The 21158-nt window shown below is 44.5% G+C and overlaps 1 protein-coding gene and 1 long non-coding RNA gene across 7 annotated transcripts in view; one reads left to right on the forward strand and one right to left on the reverse strand.

Annotated features, from left to right (window-relative positions):
• LOC140209915 (alpha-1,3-mannosyl-glycoprotein 4-beta-N-acetylglucosaminyltransferase C-like) overlaps positions 1-21158 on the reverse strand; it is a 163556-nt gene that overhangs the window by 59338 nt on the left and 83060 nt on the right. For 2 of the 5 annotated variants that reach the window (XM_072278579.1, XM_072278581.1), the window contains exon 1: positions 16364-16585. The exons of 1 other annotated variant lie outside the window; for it this stretch is intronic. The gene's annotated coding sequence lies outside the window, so the exon portion shown is untranslated. 2 more of the 5 variants (XM_072278582.1, XM_072278580.1) reach the window with 2 other exon arrangements.
• LOC140209917 (uncharacterized) overlaps positions 16631-21158 on the forward strand; it is a 30868-nt gene continuing 26340 nt past the window's right edge. The window contains exon 1 of one of the 2 annotated variants that reach the window (XR_011889100.1): positions 16631-16937. This is a non-coding gene — a long non-coding RNA (uncharacterized lncRNA). Of the gene's footprint in view, positions 16938-16982; positions 17369-21158 lie in introns of those variants that run through there. The other variant, XR_011889101.1, reaches the window with a different exon arrangement.

Below are 21158 nucleotides of genomic sequence, written 5' to 3' on the forward strand. Positions count from 1 at the left end.
GAGGAGGTATCCGCGAGTTGTCGCTGTGCCTCGGTAAGGTAGAGGTCAGTACGCCAGACTACAACAGCACCCCCCTTATCGGCGGGTTTAATAATAAAGTTAGGATTAGTGCGGAGGGAGTGGAGAGCAGAGCGTTCCGAAGGAGTGAGGTTGGAATGGGGACAAGGTGCGGTGAGGTCGAGACGGTTGATGGCAGTTAGCGATAAAGAGATCCAGAGCAGGCAGAAGACCAGAGCCGGGTGTCCATGAAGAAGAGGAGGGTTGAAGACGGGAGAAGGGGTCATCGGTGGGGGTGGAAGAGTCCTTGCCGAAGAAGTAGGCTCGGAGACGGAGACGGTGGAAGAAGAGTTCCGCATCATGGCGAATGCGGAACTCGCTGAGGTGGAGGATATCACAGGCATTTTTTTTTAAAAACAGATTGGTAAGTGCATGGAATGCATTGCTGAGTGTGTGGTAGCGGCAGATACATTCGGGATATTTAACAGAGGCACAAGGATGAAAGAAAAATAGTGGGCTATGTGGGAGGAAAGAATTAGTTGATCTCGGAGTGGGTTGTAAGGTTGGCACAACAGCATGGGCTTAAAGATGTGTACTGTGCTTTACTGTTCCATGTTCACTTCAATCACTCAAGCCCAAGTTCTGGGTAAGTAGTTTCTGTGCTCTTTCTAGTTTAAGAACATATTTGCAATAGTAAGGTTACTAAAACTGTACATGATACTTCAAGTGCAGCCTCACCAACATCTTATACAATTGCAGTATAGATTTAACTCCTGCATTCAATGCCCTGACTGTTAAGGCCAATGTGCCACAAACACCTCCTTCTCCACCCTACCTGCCTGTGAGTCCACCTTCAGTGAAACATGCACTTGCATTGCGAGGTTTCACTGTTCCATAACACTCCCCAGGATGACCCTCTTCACGACATAAATCCTACGCTCGTATGATCTCCCAAAATACAATACCCCTCACGTATCTGGATCAAAAGCCATTTGCCGATCTTTAGTCCACATATTCAGCTGGTCAAGATTCCATTAATTTTTCACAACCTTCTATGCTACCCTACTATTTTGGTATCATCTATAAACTTACTAACCATGCCTTGTACATTAATATCTGAATGGTTTATATAAATTACAATCAATCAAAGGTCCCGGTGGCCCACTAGACACAGGGTGCAGAGGAATGGGTGATAACAGTACACTATTTCCAATAGGGGAAACGGTTTATCATGATGGTAAAGTCACTCTCTACTTAAGAACCCCCGTAGATAGAAAGCAAAACATTGTTTGAATTGAATGAAACTTTATACATACTAAAGAGTACCTGGATATGATGAGGTTTCCATATCCTGAAGATATTAATAAATTGACTCTATTTGAATGGGTACAGCTGACATTTATAAATATCAAAATTCAGAAAGAAGCAGGGGTTCCCAACCCGGAGTCCATGGTTATGGACTCTGTTATTGGTCACGGTCCATGGGATAAAAAAGGTTGGGAACTTTTGAGAAAGAGGAAATGCGAGCTATTCAGGGCCAAAGTCTGTTCGGTCTAACTACCCTTCATTAGTCAAGATAAGATATGAAGTGATTAAGTAAACAAAGTTAAAAATTCTAAAGCTCAAGGACAAACTAACTTTTGCTCATAGGAACGCAGCCATGTATACATGCGTGCACACATGTGCACACACACACACACTGTGGTAAACCATGTATATATGTTGTAACTCGGTTACCTGTCTGGACGCACCCCTCTGCTGACTGCCCCTGTGGCTCCTCCCACAGAGTCCTGTATAAAGGTGTTCGCCTTGCCCCTTCCCCTCAGTCCGGGGGCAGACACTCACTGTGGAGGTCGTATTGTACAGCGAATAAAAGCCTTTCAGTATTTTACCAAACCTCAGTCTTTTGGAGTAATTGAAGGTGCTACAATTGTATTCGTTGTACGTTTTAAAACATGGAACAGGCCCTGAGACCAGAAAAATTAGACCTCCATCCGCAAATGCCTGACGCTGGAAACGCTTTTGAACTCTGGCTGGCCTGCTTCGAAGCGTATCTAGAGGAGATTAAAGCGACCGACCCCGTAGCGAAGCGTAGAGTTCTACTCTCCAGGGTCAGTCCACGGGTTTATTCGCTAATCAGAGACCAGCCGAACTACGACGGCACGATGAACGCACTCAAAAGACAATACCTGCGGCCAATAAACAGCGTCTATGCTCGGTACCGTCTAGCGACACGGCAACAACGCCCCGGGGAATCAAGTGCTGAGTTCGTCCAGGCCCTACAGACACTCGTGCGGGTCTGCAATTGTCAGGAGCTGACGGCGGCGCAGCATGCAGAACTCCTAGTGAGAGACACCTTCGTCACGGGGACCAGGTCAGTGTACGTGCGCCAGCAGCTGCTGGAAAAAGCCGATCTTACCCTAAGTTCGGCGATGGAGCTGGTTGATACGTTGGAGGCCGCTCTGCATAACTCTGAGGCTCTCCAGGCACGCGATCCCTCGATGGCCTCGTGGGTGCCGCAGACCCCGCAACCTGCCGGCGAATCGACTTCGGCTGCCGCCAGTCGTGAGTCCGCGAAGTGCTACTTCTGCGGACTGGAGAAGCACCCCCGGAAACGCTGCCTGGCCCGACAAGCTACCTGCTCCAGCTGCGGAAAGAAGGGCCACTTCGCCAAGGTCTGTAAGTCAAAACCCCAAGCGGGATCGAGCAGCGCCGCGTGCGAGACGTGGGGGTCGCCATCTTGCCTGCTGCCATCTTCCCTGCACGCCACCACCACGTGCGAGACATGGGGGCGGCCATCTTGGTCGGCGCCACCTCCAAAAATTTCTCCAAGCGGCCAAATCTTTCAATCTCACCTATAACAAGGACAAGTGTGTATTTGGGACCACCCGACTTGCTATCCTTGGGTGTGTCGTGGAGAATGGAGTCATTGGCCCTGACCCCGACCGTATGCGCCCCTTGTTGGAACTCCCTCTTCCCAATATCCTCAGAGCCCTCAAAAGGTGCCTGGGCTTCTTTTCATATTACGCCCAATGGGTCTCTAACTATGCAGACAAGGCCCACCCCCTGGTCAAGTCCACCACATTCCCCCTCTCAGCCGAGGCCCACGCGGCCTTCAACTGCATAAAAGGGGACATTGCCAAAGCAGCAATGCATGCAGTGGATGAGGCCATTCCCTTCCAAGTAGAGAGTGACGCCTCCGACTTCGTACTGGTTGCTACCCTCAACCAGGCAGGAAGACCAGTGGCGTTCTTCTCCCGTACCCTTCAAGGCCCTGAAATTCGGCACTCTGTGGTAGAGAAAGAGGCCCAGGCCATAGTGGAAGCTATAGTGCCTCCAGTGCCTTATCTTGCCGGCAAAAGGTTCACCCTGCTAACTGACCAGCGCTCAGTCACATTCATGTTTAATAATCAGCAGCGGAGCAAAATCAAAAATGATAAAATTCTGAGGCGGAGAATCGAACTCTCCACCTACAACTATGACATCATGTACAGGCCTGGGAAGCTCAACGAGCCCTCCGATGCCCTATCCCGGGGAATATGCACCAGCACGCAGATCGACCGGCTATACGCCCTACATGTAGACCTTTGCCACCCGGGAGTCACCCGGCTTTTCCACTTCGTGAAAGCCCGGAACCTGCCTTATTCCCTTGAGGAAATCAGGATGATGACCAGGGACTGCCAAATCTGCGCAGAGTGCAAACCGCACTTCTACCGACCCGAAAAGGCACCACTCATCAAGGCCACCCACCCCTTTGAGCGACTGAGTGTTGACTTTAAGGGCCCCCTTCCCTCCACTGACCGCAATGTGTACTTTCTTAACGTAATTGACGAGTACTCGCTGTTCCCCTTCGTCATCCCCTGCCCCGACACCACTACCACGTCAGTTATAAAAGCCCTGCGCAAGCTCTTCACTCTGTTCGGATACCCATGCTATATCCACAGTGACATAGGGTCCTCGTTTATGAGTGATGAGCTGCGCCAGTATCTACTGGCTAGGGGACTTGCAACTAGTAGGACCACGAGCTATAAACCCCGGGGGAATGGACAGGTAGAGAAGGAGAATGGCACAGTGTGGAAAGCCACACTCTTAGCCCTCAGGTCAAAGGGACTGCCGGTCTCCCGCTGGCAGGAGGTCCTTCCCAAGGCACTCCACTCCATCCGCTCCCTGTTATGCACGTCCACCAATGCCACCCCTCATGAGCGGCTCTTTTCTTTTCCCAGAAAATCGACCACTGGAACCACCCTACCATCTTGGCTGACGTCCCCGGGGCCAGTGCTGCTCCGGAAACATGCGAGGAGCAATAAATACTCCCCGATAGTCGAGAGGGTTCACTTACTTCATGCGAACCCCCAGTATGCCTACGTGGTTTTACCTGATGGGTGGGAGGACACGGTCTCCATCCGCGACCTGGCGCCCGCAGGAGCTCCGGGCCCCTACCCTGAACACTCTGTGGTGACCATTGACCCCGTACTCACCAATGTATGTACCTACGAGACACCGTGCACCCCAAACCCTATACAGACACCACACGACACTCCCATACCGGGCGCGACGCACACGCACGAGGGATTACCGACGCCTAACGTGCTGGCACCTGAAGTCAGGCCGGAGCCAGCACAACCGCCATCGCCGGTGCAATCACCGCCGGTGCTACGTAGATCACAGCGACGGACTCGACCGCCTGATAGACTTGACCTGTAAATATACTTCTTGTAAATATTGTCAGTCACTTCACCCCGCGGGACTCTTTTTTAAAAAAAAGAGGGGTGAATGTGGTAAACCATGTATATATGTTGTAACTCGGTTACCTGTCTGGACACACACCTCTGCTGACTGCCCCTGTGGCTCCTCCCACAGAGTCCTGTATAAAGGTGTTCGCCTTGCCCCTCCCCCTCAGTCCAGGGGCAGACACTCACTGTGGAGGTCGTATTGTACAGCGAATAAAAGCCTTTCAGTATTTTACCAAACCTCAGTCTTTTGGAGTAATTGAAGGTGCTTCACACACAAACACAGACTACTGCAGGAATTCAGGTAAGGCAGCATCTACAACCAGAAACAACCGTTAACATTTCAGGGGAAAGGGTGTGTGCATGTGTGCTCTTATGAGCAAAAATTAGCTTTGTTCTTGAGCTTTAGAATTTTCAGCTTTGGTTAATTAATCACTTCATATTTTATCTTGACTAATGAAAGCCTAATTTTTATGAAGGTATTTAGATTAAACCAACTTCCCCCATCCCGTCCCTTTCCTCCCCCCACCCTTCCCGCTGAAGACCACACACTGAGAGACACAAATAAATTGATCTTTAGACACAAGAAGCAACCACAAAAATGACAGCCAGGAGGTACCAACTAACCACAAACAAGAGAAATACAAGGCATAAGGCATCTAGATGCATCACTGAGCTAAACTCAGTATGATGATGATGTCATCTTCTAGATGCCTCCTTGGATCTGAGAGGTTCTCATCACACCATCTAGGGTCTCCAGAATTATCTTCTCCTGCATTGGACAAAACATCAGCCCAGAAGTCGCAGCATACAGGAGGAAGGGACTTCTCAATCCTGGTTGAGAAGTTGCAGAACCTGGGCCTCTGTACCTCCCTCTGCAATTGGATCCTTGACTTCCTAAACGGAAAACCACAGTCTGTGTGGATTGGTGATAACATATACTCCTCATTGACGATCAACACTGGCGCACCTCAAGGGTATGTGCTTAACCCACTGCTCTACTCTCTATATACACATGACTATGTGGCTAGGCATAGCTCTAATACCATCCATAAATTTGCTAATGATACAGCCATTGTTGATAGAATCTCAGGTGGTGACGAGAAGGTGTATAGGAGTGAGACATACCAACTAGTGGAGTGGTTTCACAGCAACAACCTGGCACTCAACGTCAGTAAGACGAAAGAGCTGATTGTGGACTTCAGGAAGGGTAAGATGAAGGAACACATACCAATCCTCATAGAGGGATCAGAAGTGGAGACAGTGAGCAGCTTCAAGTTCCTGGGTGGCAAGATCTCCGAGGATCTAACCTGGTCCCAACATATCGATGTAATTATAAAGAAGGCAAGATAGCGGCTATACTCTATTAGGAGTGTGAAGAGATTTGGCACATCAATAAATACACTCAAAAACTTCTGTAGTTGTACCGTGGAGAGCATTTTAACAGGCTGCATCACTGTCTGATATGGAGGGGCTACTGCACAGGACCGAAAGAAGCTGTAGAAGGTTGTAAATCTGGTCAGCTCCATCTTGGGCACTAGCCTACAAAGTACCCAGGACATCTTTTGGGAGCGGTGTCTCAGAAAGGCAGCGTCCATTATTAAAGACCTCCAGCACCCAGGGCATGCCCTTTTCTCACCATTACCATCAGGTAGGAGATACAGAAGCCTGAAGGCACACACTCAGCGATTCAGGAACAGCTTCTTCCCCTCTGCCTAAATGGACATTGAAGCTTTGGAAACTACCTCACTTTTTTTTAATATACAGTATTTCTGTTTTTGCACATTCTTTTAAATCTATTCAATATACATAAATTAAATAAAACATAATAATAAACAAGTAAATCAATTATTCTCTCTCTCTCTCTCTCTCTCTCTCTCTGCTAGATTATCTATTGCATTGAACTGCCGCTGCTAAGATAAGAAATTTCACGTCACATGCCGGTGATAATAAATCTGATTCTGATTCAAAGCTTTCCAAGGAAGGTGATGAGCTAATGCACCTGGGGCTTGATATTTCTAGAGATGCCAAGGCACCCTCAGTTTTTAATCATTTTGCCCATTTGGCACCCAGGTCCATCTACTTCCCCTAACAAAGCAGCTCTTGCAACAACTTCACAATTCACGGTCTTTCACTTCTCAGAAACAATTCACATCTGTCCTTGCCTCACAAAGAGCCAAGCCACTTGTCAGGCCAGTCAAAATCAGCAAAGGTAGGATTAAGTATTAATATAGCAGATCAGACAGAAACTTTATCTCACAAATCCATGTACACTGCCTTGAGTAACAAATTATTTTGTCCTCTTAGCACTGTTACGCAAGAAAAGCCTAGCTCAAGTACAGGAAGATTCCTACTTCCGCGACTGACATGCTCAAGTTTGTGAAGGCCCAAACATCTGGATTTGCGCAAGCAAATAGGAGGGAGGGAAATGTTGGCTGTAAAAAGTAGCAGACGCAAACATTTTGAACAAATCCCTCACCTCCCTGACCCCTGTCATCATTATTTCCCTCATGGCCCATTTGCCCTTCCATAACTTAATGAGCTGATAAACAAAGGTCAAATTTTACAGTTGTTAGGATAGTAAAACTAAATTGCTGTTAATATCATAACCACCATTATTACTGCTTAAACTCATTGATCCTAAAAATAGTAATGTTATATAAGTGGATTATACGTCTCTCACCAACTTCTAAAATGTATTATTTCACTTCATACAACATTTAATTTTCCACTTGGTGATTTCATGGCTGTCAGGTATCCTTTTGAGCCGCCCACCCACCTTCCCTCTCACCTGCCAGCTTGTACTTCTTCCCTCCCCCACCTTAATCTGCTTTCTAACCCCTTCCTTTCCAGTCTTGATGAAGGGTCTCAGCCCGAAACTTCAACTGTTTATTCCTCTCCATAGATGCTGCCTGGCCTGCTGAGTTCCTCCAGCAACTTGTGTGTGTTGCTCTAGATTTCTGAAAAAAATCTCTTGTTTATCCATTTGAACTAATGCCTGGAACTATCTTAGAAATACTGTGAAGGGTGTTAAATCTTTGAGTTCCTATGTTTGTCAGTAGCAAACACTATTGCTTCTTGAAGATAACAAAAAAAAGGTCAAACACTTCACGTAGGATTTCTCCTGTCACTGTTTCACATTTCAGTGAACAAATATTTTCTGCAGCATAGGAACAATCAAAAATACAACTGCTCTATGACACCACTCAACAGGTACTAAGTTCCCTTGTATACATGGTAGGTAATTGGAGTATAATCACAAGGGAATTAAATAAAGTACTGTAGACAAAAATCAAGACACAAATACCCAGCTCAAATATTATGGTATTTCTTTCCAGCTCAGACTAATATCAGATTACCTCATCCTAAAACCACATGCCTAGCAGTTAAAGACAGGATCACAGTGAGGTGAAATACAAGCAATTGGGGTCTTGATCCAAATTGCTTCCACAGATACTACCTGATTGCTGAGATCTTCTGCCAGTTTGCTTTTTGCTCCAGATTCCAGCAACTGCAATTCCTTGTATCAATCAGGAACCCTTTTAGGTTTGCATCTGTGGTTGCTCTTCCTAAATGAGATCCAAATTGATTTAATAACCTTCTTTTGCTAATTCCAGGTGTCATTCCATCTGTTAGCTTAGTTACTGTTAGGGAGTGGCGATCATAAAACCATTAGGAGCAGAATTGGACCTTTCAACATATTGTGTTTGCTCTGCTATTCAATTATAACTCATTTTTTCCCTCAACTTCAGTCTCCTGCCTTCTCCCTATAACTCTTAACTCCCTCCAATCAAGAAACTATCAACTTCTGCTTTAAATACACCAAATGACTTCATCTCCGTATCCCTCCATGGCAATGAATTCCACAGATTCATGATTCTCTGGCTGAAGAAATTCATCCTCATCTCAGTTCTAAAGGGGCCTCCCTTTATATTGATGGGTTCCATCATGGCCTGGTATGGAAACAACAATACCCCTGTATGGAAAAGCCTACAACAAGTAGTGAATATGGCCCTCCCCACCACTGAGCACGCCTCTATGGAGTGATGTTGCAGGAAAGCAGCATTCATCAAGGATCCCCACCATCCAGGCCATGCTGACTTCTCACTACTGCCATCCGGAAGGTGGCACCCACACCACCAGGTTCAGGAAGAGTTATTACCCCTCAACCATCTGGGCTCTTGAACTGGGGGGGGGGCGGTCTTCACTCAACTTCACCCACTCATCTCTGAACTGTTCTCATAACCTATGGGCTCACCTTCAAGGACACTTCATCTTATGTTTTCGATAGTTATTTCTTACCTGTTTATTATTATTTTTTTCTTCTCTTTCTTTTGCATTTGCACAATTTGTTGGTTTTTTGCACATTGGTTTGTTGGGTGCGGTCTTTCATTGATTCTATTGTGTTTCTTGTAGTTGCTGTGATTGCCCGCATATATGGTGATATACTATATGTACTTTGCTAATAAATTTATGTAGAACTTTATTCTGAGGCTGTAGTCTCAGACCCTAGACCCCTCTACTCATGGGAACATTCTCTGTGCATCCACTCTATCCAGGCTTTAGTTATTTGGTAGTTGTTAATGAGATCCCAGTCATCCTTCTGAACTTCACCATGTACAGGCTCAAGGCCATCAAATGCTCCTCATCTGTTAAGCCCTTCTTTCCTGGTATCGTTCTTGTGAACCTCCTCTAGACCATCTCCACAGCCAACACATCTTTCCTTAGATACAAGGTCCAAAAGTACTCAGAGCATTCCAAATGTCATCTGACCAATGCCTTAGAGCCTCAGCAGTACATCCTTTGATATTCTAGTCCTCTGAAAAGAATACCAAGATATACAAATCAATGGGATAAGCAAGAATCAATTACCTTTGCTGTATCATAGAAGCTCAGTCCAGTATTGAAAAGGTCAGGCAGGTGACCAGCTTTGAAATTCAGGCGTAGCTGTTTAAACAAAGATAATTCCCTCGTAGAACCAATGCAGATGGATTTAATAGCATGCAGTTACGTGATACAAAACGTTTGATTTGTTCGCGAGACATACTGTATATCACTCCTCTTTGCATCTGAAGACTACATAGGCAGATCTCACATTATGTTAGGGTAATGGGGGTTACATTCCTACTTTATTGGCACTCTTTAAATGACTAAGGCGTAACAGAAAATTAATCACTTTCTTATTACTGTTCAACAAGAGAAAGGAATATGTTAAAGTTGACCAAATATAGAAACTGACTTCTCATTTCTATCTTTCCCTTCTTAAAAATAGAGAGCAATGAATTTTTTGTTAAAGACAAAGAGCATAGAAAACATTTTAAAAGATAAAAAGTGAAGGATTTTTTTCAGTAAACACTTAAAATGCTAACAGATTTCAGCAAGGACCGAAAAATTACCCATTTATATTTATTTGGCATGGGAGATATCCATCAATTTAAAGTGATTAAATACATGTCAACACAAGATTGGGGGAAGAAATTATGCTTTCCAGTAATTTTTCTGAAAAAATACAAATAGAAACTGGCTTCTTGCACAATTTTTTTGACAGTAGAAATCTTATTTACAAGCTCTGCAATCAATATCTTCTTGCTGTCGGACTATGGCAGCTTTAAAAATGGCAGAAAATAAATATAACTTTGAATTTAGGAGCAGTCAGCCAACTATAAAGGGTCAATATTCCTGGGTTATGCACTGTAGAATGCCAGCAGGAAAGCAGAGGACAGCTGCAGAGTTACAAGCACCATACTGTATTCATCATCATCTGCCCTTTGCTATATGCCTCGTCCAACTTACTGCAGCATGCCACTTCTCAAAGAACATTATGTTGAAAGCATAACTATTATTCTCTTCTATAACAACTGAAAGTACTGGGCATGCTCAGCTAGTGAGCCTGCATCAGTGGAGCGGGAAACAGAAAGACCACTTCAGGTCAATGACCTCTCATTTGGAACTGTAAAGAAAAAGTGAGAAAAGTAACACTTCTTAGATGCAGAGGGGAAGAGGAGGAAAGAACAAAGGCAACTTCTGTGATGGGACCTGGCTTGTTCGGGTAACAATTCCTTTGGAGTTGTCCATTTCTATGGTGGCAGCTGGGGAAAGAAAAAATGACAAAAGAATACTGTATATTGAACTGTGAAGGGTGCTGAAGAGAGCTGATACTAGAAGTCTGAACAAAAGGGAACACTGAAAATACTCAAAACATTGGGAAGCATCTAAAGAAAGAGAAAGAGAGAGAGATGAAGTAATGGCAGATGATCCTACATCAGAATTGTCCTGGTGCAGACAGACAGGAATAGGTGGCTCTCTGAAATTAACATACTCTGGAGTGCACATTAATCCAACATGCAGAGACGAAAGGCAAGGTATTTTGCTTGGAACTTACAACTGAGAGCAGAAGAGAAGGAAAGAATGCTGGACCTGTGAGATCTGATCACATTCGTTGCTGGAAATCTGAAGTAAACGAGCTGATTCGAAATACACAAACAAGTTGATTTATGGAAAATAATTTTCAGTTAAACATACTTAGGGCAGAACAGGTCTTCAGATATAATCAGGAAAGACAGGTTATCTAAAATTGTTGAGAATCCACTTGAGGTGGAATTAGAAATATTAAGAAAGGAGGTAGACATGGAAGTTAAGGCAGGATGGATGGTGACATTTGAGTTCTGTGCAAGGATAGGAAGCAGTCATTAACGCATATAAGGGCCACTGTCCATGACAAGGCTCACGTCCTGCTCGTTGTGTCCACATTCTCCTTTTCGGAAGTGAAACCAGAGCAGCAAATAGCAGAAGACTCAAGAGTACAGTAGAACAGAGATCTAGGGGCCCTGACACAGATGGACAGAGTGGTGAAGGTGACAACTTCACTGGTTGGGAACTGGAGCACGTAAAATGGAAAGTTATGCTATAGCTGTACAAGATGTTGGTCAAACCACACTTGGAATATTGTGTGCTGTTCTGGTCACCATGCAAATAACCTACAGAGTGCCGAAAAGACTCACAACAGGTGTTGCTGGCAGTGGAGGGCTTGAGTGAAAAGGAGAGGGTGGGCAGGCGGGCACTGTTTTACCTGGACAAAAGGCAGAAGGGGTGACTACAGGTCTATAAAATCATGAAGGTGGCAGGAGTTGTGGGGGGGGGGGGGGGAAGGGAGGTCATAAACACAAGGAAGTCCGCAGATGCTGCAAACCCAGAGTAACACACCAAATGTTAAAGGAAGGTCAGGCAGCATCTATGAAAATAAATAGCCAATGTTTCGGCTGAGAGCCTTCTTCAGGACTGGAAATAGAGAGGGAAAACACCAGAATATAATGGTGGGAGGAGTGGAAGGGTGGGTGATCACAGTCTTCTTTCAAGGGCAGGGAAATTTAAAACTATAGAGCACAAGTTTATGGTTGAGGGGGGAAAACTTAGGAGGGCCTGAAAGTACTTCCCCCTGCCCACAGAGAGTAGTACATTTACTGTATGCAGCAAGTTGCCAGAAAGTGTACAATTACAATGTTTAAAGGACATTTGGACAGGTACACATACAGGGAAGGCTTCGAGTAAAATGGGCCAAAAACAGGCAAATTTAATTGGATTTATTTCTTATATCTTTCACATACAGGAGTAAAAATTTTTACATTACATCTCCATCTAAATGTGCAATCATAGTAATTTATAATAAATAGAACAGTCAATGTAATATAGAGTACACTCAAATCAGTCTGCTGGCCTGTTGGTCCTGGCTTTTATGCTGCGGTACCGCTTCCCAGATGGTGGCAGCTGGAATAGATTGTGTTTGGGGTGACATGGGTCCCCAATGATCCTACGGACCCTTTTTACACACCTGTCCTTGTAAATGTCCTGAATCGTAGGAAGTTCACAACTACAGATGTGCTGGGCTGTCCATACCACTCTCTGCAGAGTCCTGCGATTGAGGGAAGTACAGTTCCCATACCAGGCAGTGATGCAGCCAGTCAGGATGCTCCCAATTATGCCCCTGTACAAAATTCTTAGAATCTGGGGGCCCATATCAAACTTCCTCAACCGTCCAAGGTGAAAGAGGCGCTGTTGTGCCTTTTTCACCACAGATGGTGCATACAGACCACATGAGATCCTCAGTGACGTGGATGCTGAGGAACTTAAAGCTGTTCACCTTCTCAACCCCAGATCCATTGATGTCAATAGGGGTTAGCCCATCTCCATTCCTCCTGTAATCCACAACCAGCTCCTTTGTTTTCGGGACATTGAGGGAGAGGTTGTTTTCTTGACACCACTGTGTCAGAGAGATGACTTCTTCCCTGTGGGCCACCTCATTATCGTTTGAGATAAGGCCAATTAATGTAGCATCCTTGGCAAATTTAATTAGCAAATGGGACTAGCTCAGGTAGGGAACAAAGGGCCTGTTTCTATGCAGTATAACTACTCAAATGCAGATGGAGCAGGTGTTGTGTTTCCTCCATGGACTGAGCACCAGGAGGTCATGGGTCAGCAGAGCTTCCCTCCACCAGTACTTGAAGCACAGATCTGACCTACAGATAATGAATAAATCTATTGCACAGTAAGCAGGTGAGAGTGTGGGGAAATAAAACAGAGTTACATAAGATGCAAGATTTCCCTTGCCTTGCTCGACTTCTGTTATTGATTCTCAGCTGGCTGGCTCAGTTGTTCATTGATAGGAACCACTATAGGACTGAACAATCTGTATAGAATGGATAGTTGGCATCAGGAGTTTTTATTTCAGTGGGTTTGGCAGGGGGAGGAGATATGGGATGTAACTGTAACTTTGATAACTCAATGAGCTTTATAACTACAGTAGTTATATTAGTTATTATCTAATAAGCTATAAGAAGATTCCAAGTAGCAATGTTCGGCTGACCTTCCAACTCTGATGCATCTACATATGATGTGTGCTTCACGTTGCCAGCATCTGTTTGTGAATGATGTTGTTGCTCTATGTTAGCTAAACACTGTTTAAGCAGAAGTCCTGTTGTTCATGAATACTTCTGGTTAGTCCGGTACTGCAGAGACCACTAAGAATGGGCAGATAATGTAACACTGTATCAGGAAAGCCAAAGAAGGGACACACACTCAATTTGTCTAGCATCTTGTTTTCTGTGATCAGTCCAGGTGAGCACGGTGTTCTCCACAGGGGCTGTCTATTGGTGGTTCCACGTGGCTGTAGAAGCTGACCCAGGATCCACGTATTCTGGACTAGTGGCTTTGAGGCCTCTCAATCCTGCCCCCTTCACCACTTGCTGATCATCACAAGGCTTTATCCAGGATGTTAGGGTGGATTCTCTGAATGGAGTGCACCTGTATGTGACTGTTTAACATGGGGAGGCTGATGCGTGGGCAGCCACCACATGGTCCTTGATAGATCAGGGTCAGAGTCCAGTGGGACTGGACTGGCAGACCCTCTGAATGCTGTAGCCTTCCTCCACCTTCACTACCTTTATGATATGTCATCATCTTCTTCCAGTTCCACTGCTGAGGATCGCCCTTTGTCTAGACATCCCCTTTGACTGCACCCTATTAGGAACCAAATGCCAGACGGCTAAAGTCCAGGTGGCATCACTGTTTGGTTCTCAAGAACTTACCAGCCTCTCCACCACAACAAGGCAGCAATCCTCAGAGAAGTTAGCATCATTACCATAACCATGACCTGTAGCAAACTTCTTTTAGATGCAGTTCTTCTGGATGACTTCCTGCACTCTGGTTCTGCTGGTAGCTGACAAGACTTGGAGACATGAGAGATTGCAGATGCTGGAAGAAGAGCAAAACAAAACTCAACTGCTGGAGGGACTCAGTGGTTAAGCTGAATGGTCTCAATCCAAAACGTGGACTATCCAGTTTGCCTCCTGCCGATCAGCCACTTAGCTTACTTACTTTTGTGCAGCCAGTTGAGAGACTGTGAATACATATCTGCAGTGGTCTGGACAAATCTGAGGGTAATGGCCATTTCCACAGGCACAGATAACGTGCAGCTATGAGACATTCTTGCAAGTGACTACAGATTTCTGTCACTGTGTGATGAGATAACCTCAGCCTCTGGCAACTATCTTCTGAGAAATCGAGGAACAGGAAAAAAAAAATTCACGAATATTCTTTACCACTCAAATGACACGAAGAGACCAATTCTAACCAACTACTCATGGGTCTTACTCTCCAGCCCAATGACCAGAAACTTAACCCAACAAAGTGCATTTTGTATCGACAGAAATTAAACTTTGGGTATCCTATGAGGAGTGTTTCATCCATTTTCTAACATTTACAAGGCACATCAGGAATATGTGGCCTGGTGAGCCCAACTCAAACAGCACTCAGGAAGTTCTACACCATTGGGGTCAGAGCAACCCACCTCACTGTCACTCTATTCACCATCTTAAACATTCACTGCCCTACTATCAACATCCTGGGGGTTACCATTGACAGGAAACTGAACTGGTCTAGCCATATAAACACCGTGGCTACCAGAACAGGTCAAAGGCTAGGAATCCTGCAGTGTGTAACTCACCTTCTGACTCCCCAAAGCCTGTCCACCATCTACAAGACTCAGGTCAGGAGTGTAATGGAATACTCACCACTCGCCTGGATGAGTGCAGCTCCATCAACACTCAAGAAGCTCGACACCATCCAGTACACGGCAGCCCACTTGATTGGTACCCCTTCCACAAGCGACCAATCCCTCCACCATCGATGGACAATTGCAGCAGTGTGTACTATCTACAAGATGCACTGGAACAACACACCGAAGTTCCAAAGGCAGCACCTTCCAGACTCAGGACAACCACCTTCTAGAAGGATGAGATCAGCAGATGTCTGGGAAGAGCACCACTTGGAAATCCCCATCCAAGTCGCTCACCATCCTGACTTGAAAACATGTCGCCGTTCCTTCATTGCCGCTGGGTCAAAATCATGGAATTCCCTCCCTAACGGCACTGTGGGTGTACCTACACCTCAGGGACTGCAGGGGTTCAAGAAGGCAGCTCATCTCCACCTTTTCAAATGTAACTAGGGATGGGCAATAAACGCTGGCTTTGCTGGCAACGCCCATATCCCGTAAAAGAAAAATGCAACATGGATTGTGTGTTCACTGTCGCAGTTCAACAAGGTTTAACACAGCCCATAAAACAAACACGCAAACTCTGCTATCTGGAAAAACAAGGGTTGCAGGCACATGGGAGCCAAACACACTTCATTAACTTTAATCCAAATCTGTTGACAGGATCCCTTCCATAATCTATTTTAATCAGATGCCCTTTCTTTGAAGTCTTTGGTAAAGCAGTATCGAATCGTCCCGGTTTTTCGAGGATGGATTTCAATGGTTATTTCTACTGTTTCAAGGACAACTATTTCTTATAATGTCTTTACTACGGCTCGAAAATTGGGCTTATAGGTAAGTGCCATTCTGACTGTATTTACTGTAAATAGATTAATCCCTCTCACCAGCACGAGAAAGCCACAGCGTCCACACACAACACTCATAACAACTGGTGTTATCTGCCATATTCAGATGCGAGGCAAACCAAACTTTTAGCCTACCTGAGACCCCAGTTGCTACTTCGGCTCCTTCCTTCAAAACCATGCTGGCGGAAGAGTACATTATAAAACTTTCAAGAGCTGCGGAATCGCCTATCGGCTTTGGAGTTTACCTGAGATTACATTACAACCGGGTAGTCTGCCGCACCGGAACGTTGAAACAACTCGATTCTATCCACATGCGCTGCCAATCGTTGTAAAACTCCACCGTGGAGCGGAATGGTGACTTGTATTTCCTTCCTGGTTGCAAATTCCTGGTTACTCTCTCTAACCAAGGAAGTTGCAGTGTTCATGTGGCTGGTTATAATATTATGAGGCGGAGTCTGATTTACATTTCCAATAGCACGGTTGGTTGGTGAATCATTCACCAGGCGTCGGAAACAGTGGTACGCGTTGCCTCTCCTGAAGGGTTTGTGTCCGTATCTACACTATCCTTTGCTGCAAGGCAAAGCCATCACTCGACACGCGAAGCTCGGTTTATGAGTGTTAAAAGGCTGCTTTGTTTCTCTAATGCGGGACAACTACTTACTTAAAGCGTTGGTTTGCTGTTTATCGCCCAGGCAGAGCAGGCGGCGAAGACTGGCGAGCAGTGGTAGAAGCGACGGAGCAGGAAGTACAATCGTAGCGGCTACTAAACGGGCGGCCGCGCTAAAATCCACTGGCTGTCTCGGATATTAATTTAGACCAGTTGAGTTCCCTGTTACACTCGTTTATTCCCAGTCTGTAGGAAAATGCACTTTTAAAAACATGCTGGCGGAATTGGGTCGGATTTTGCAATCCTCATTCACTGGGTCGGATCCGGGCAGCCCGGATCCTGTTACCCCGAAATGTTCAGGACTTGGGTAAAGCAACTACGTGTCCAGTCACACCCTATCTTTCCCCCACCCCACATAGCTTTAGATCCTGCCTTCTTGTATTAATCAATAGATTTTTTAATGTTTCAAACTTCCAGAGGTAAAGAGCAAACAATAAAAGCCCTTTTTAAAAATATTGACGTAAGATTTAAACATGCGACACACACACACGGAACTCAGCAGGCCAGGTAGCATCTATGGAAAACAGTAAACAGTCGATGATTCGGGCCGCGACCCTTCTTCAGGCCACATCCGACATGACCAGTGAGTAAAGGGGAAGTGGCGGATATATTAACGGTTCCAGAATGCTTGTACATTTGTAAAAAGGTACCACATTTCAATATGAAAGCTGATGGTGCAGGATGAAGCATTAAAAACTGGCTAGCTATCAAAGTACAGAGAACAGACTAAAAGAAAGGGAGGGAATAAAGGAAGAAGGGTGAAATCACAAGGGGTCTTTACTTTCTTAGAAGGTTGAGGAGTTTCAGCATGTGGCCAAACACACTAACAAACTTATACAGAAGTACTGTTAAAAGTATCCTGATGGCTCCATCATGGTCTGGTTCAAATATTTTTACCAGTAGAAACATAAGTGGAGTAGTGAACCCAGCCCAATACATCACGTGCAAATTCTTCCCCACCACCAAAAGTACCTACATAAGGTGTTATGTCGAGAAGGCAACATCAAGACAACTTTATTGTCATTTAACTATAGACAGTGCCTATAAAAAGTATTCATCCCCCTCCCACCACTGAATCACGTGGATTTAATTTGGCTTTTTTTTGACACTAACAGAAAACTCTTCCATGTCAAAGTGAAGACAGATCTCCACAAAGTGATGTAAATTAATTACAAATATAAAACACAAAATAATTGATTGCATAAGTATTCACATCAAATCATGACTGGTGCAGCCAATGGGTTTTAGAATTTGCAAATTAGTTAAATGTTGATCACCTGTGTGCAGTCAAGGTGTTTCAATTGATTGTAGTAAAAACACACCTCTATCTGACAGGTCTAGCTACTGAGTGGTGAGTTGGCTCGACTGGAAGCTGGCTGTGTTTTGCTTGATGTGTGAATGTGGTTTGGAACCTGTTGAGAGAAAGAGAGTGGGGAAGGAATGGAAATTGCTGGGAGGGGGTTGTGTGGGTCTGGTAATGGCAGACAAGATAAGAGGTGGGGTTGAGGCAAAGAAAGTGGAGAAGGAGAGGGATAGAGACTTGGGACTAGAGGTAGGCAGCTGGGGAGAGGTGGATTATTGTGAAGGGAGAAATAAAGGGAATAAGGAGGTAGTGAGGGGTTGGATGAATAAAAACCAAGACAAAGGGAATAAAAGAATAAGAAGTGATAGTGGAGAAAGCTCTGAAAGTGAGGAAGATGAACAAGCTCAGAGAGGAGGTGTTGTCATAGTTAGGTTTAATGAGAAGGCTCAGGGACATATGAAGAAAATTAACCTGTTTGTGCTAACAACAACTCTGACAAATAAGGTAGGGGAAATAGTATTTGCAAAAGTCCTTAATGATGGCAACTTATTGGTAAGATATGCAAATGAGGAACAACTTGAGAAAGCACTCAAGCTAAAAGAGATAGGAAAATGCAAGGTGGAATACACTGGGAGGGTGGGAGCACAAAACAATGGTTGTAAAGGAGTGATCACAGGGATATCAATGAGTATAAATATGGAGGAGATAAAGAGGAATATCAAAGGGGGGAAAGTAATGAATGTTCAAAGACTGAAAATAACAAAGGAGGGAGTGAAAAAGGAAAGTGAATCAGTATTGATTGAATTTGAAGAAGAAAGAGTGCCAAGGAAGGTGTTCCTGGGTTTCATGAGTTATGCAGTAAGGGTGTATGTGCCAAAGCCATTGAGGTGCTATAATTGTCAAAGGTTTGGAATCGTGGCTAAATACTGTAAAAGGCAGAGTAGATGTGGGGGTGATCATGAATATGGAAAGCGTGGAACAAGAGTTCAACCAAAATGCTGCAATTGTGGAGGAGCTCATAATGTTGCATATAGTGGGTGTGAGGTTGTCAGACGGGAGACTAAAATTCAAGAAATAAGAGTGAAGAGAAAGATCACTTATGCAGAAGCTGTAAGAATGTCAAGAGAACAGAATAATGCTCCTAATGAACAGGGAGCAATAGGGATACGAGAGATGCAACAAAGAACAAATGACAGGATTTATGTAGATAAAAAGGCTCTAGTAACATTCATTGCAGGAGTGATTAATAGTATGGCTGAGGTAAAGTCAAAAAGTGACAAAATTCAGCTGGTGGTAAAAGCAGCAGTAAACCATTTAGGGTTAGTAGGACTGACATGGGAGGAAGTGAGGGAGAACCTCCGTAATCAGTCAAGCCAGGAAGTGTCATGTGTTGGTTAATACTAATTATGGTGATTCTTTTACAATAGAATGCAAGGAGCTTACTGGCCAATAGCCAGGAATTCAAGCACTTTAATGGTTGTAAAACTGGATGTAATGTATATTCAGGAAACTTGGTTAAAACCAATTTTAGACTTTGTGGTATATGGGTATACAATGATAAGGAAAGATAGAAATCTAGGGGGAGGAGGGGGTTGTGCTATGTTAATCAAGCAGGATATATCATATAGGGTACTGGAAAAAGGAGATGATCAGGAATACATAGTGGTGGAAGTGTGGGAGAGAGGAGAGGGGGTGGTTATAATTAACTACTACAATCCATGTAAAAGGTTGGATTTGGACAGCCTATTAAAGATACAAGGACAAAACAGACATAAAGTAGTGTGGTGTGCAGATTTCAATGCTCATAGCACAATATGGGGGGATCAGATTACAGATCCAAATGGAAAGGTAATTGAAGATTTGATGGAAGAAAGGGATTTGGTGTGTATGAATGATGGTAGTGGCACAAGGATAGATATAACAACAGGAACTGAGTCAGTGTTAGATATTACATTAGTGTCTAATACCTTGGCTGGCATTAGTAACTGGGGAGTTTGGACTGCTTCAACAGTAGGCAGTGATCACTACCCGGTTTTGTGTTCAGTGGGTGAAAGAGTTGAAGTAAGACCAGGTGGCAGAACCCCAAAGTGGGTGTTTGAAAAAGCTGATTGGGGTAAGTTCCAGAAGTTGAGTGAAGAAGGGTTGACAAAGATTGATATTTCTGGAAATGTAGATGAATTAAACAGTCAGGTGACTTCAGCAATTATCATGGCAGCAGAAGGATCTATACCTAGGAGTAAAAATAGGATGAATAGAAAACTGGTACCATGGTGGACAGAGGAATGTTGTCAGGCTGTAAAAAAACAGAAATAGAGCATTCAGGCTAGTTAAAAAAACCCATAATATGCAGCATTTGGTTCAATATATGAAAGCACAGGCAGTGGTGAGAAGAACTATACGTCAAGCTAAAAGGGCAAGTTGGAGGAGTTTTTGCGGCAAGGTAGGAAGAACAACACCTGTGGGAGAGATTTGGGGAATGATTAAGAGGATGGGAGGAGATAGAAGGGAATGGGAATATCCAGTAATGATATCTGAGGAGGAAACTGCAGTCTCCAGTAGGGATAAGGCTGAGGTCATGGCCAAGTCATTTGTACTGATACACAGTTCAGAAAATTTGTCTGAAGAAGGGAAAGAATAATGAGCCAACACCCAGGTGTGTTAAGCAGGAGGGAAGGAACAGATGATATAATTGATGAACCATTTACATTAGCAGAAATGGTGAGAGCAATAAAGAGATCGAGACCAACCTCCCCAGGGAAAGATCTGATATGCTCTGTGATGCTAAAAAATCTAGGAGAAGGAGCGCTCTTGAAGTTGCTGCATTTTTATAACAGAGTGTGGGAGGAGGGAAGATTACCAAGTGAATGGGAAGAAGCAGTAGTAATTCCAATAAGGAAGCCTGGCAAGGATCTGTCAAAACCCACTAGCTACAGACCAATTGCATTAACATCAAGATAATGGAAAGGATGATAACAGAAAGGTTATCATATGAGCTTGAGAAAAGGGGAATGCTGGCAAGTTATCAGAGTGGTTTTAGAAAGGGAAGGAATTCCATGGACTCAGTGATTAT

The sequence above is a fragment of the Mobula birostris genome, chromosome 14, assembly GCF_030028105.1.
Source record: "Mobula birostris isolate sMobBir1 chromosome 14, sMobBir1.hap1, whole genome shotgun sequence".
NCBI classification, from domain to species: domain Eukaryota; kingdom Metazoa; phylum Chordata; class Chondrichthyes; order Myliobatiformes; family Myliobatidae; genus Mobula; species Mobula birostris.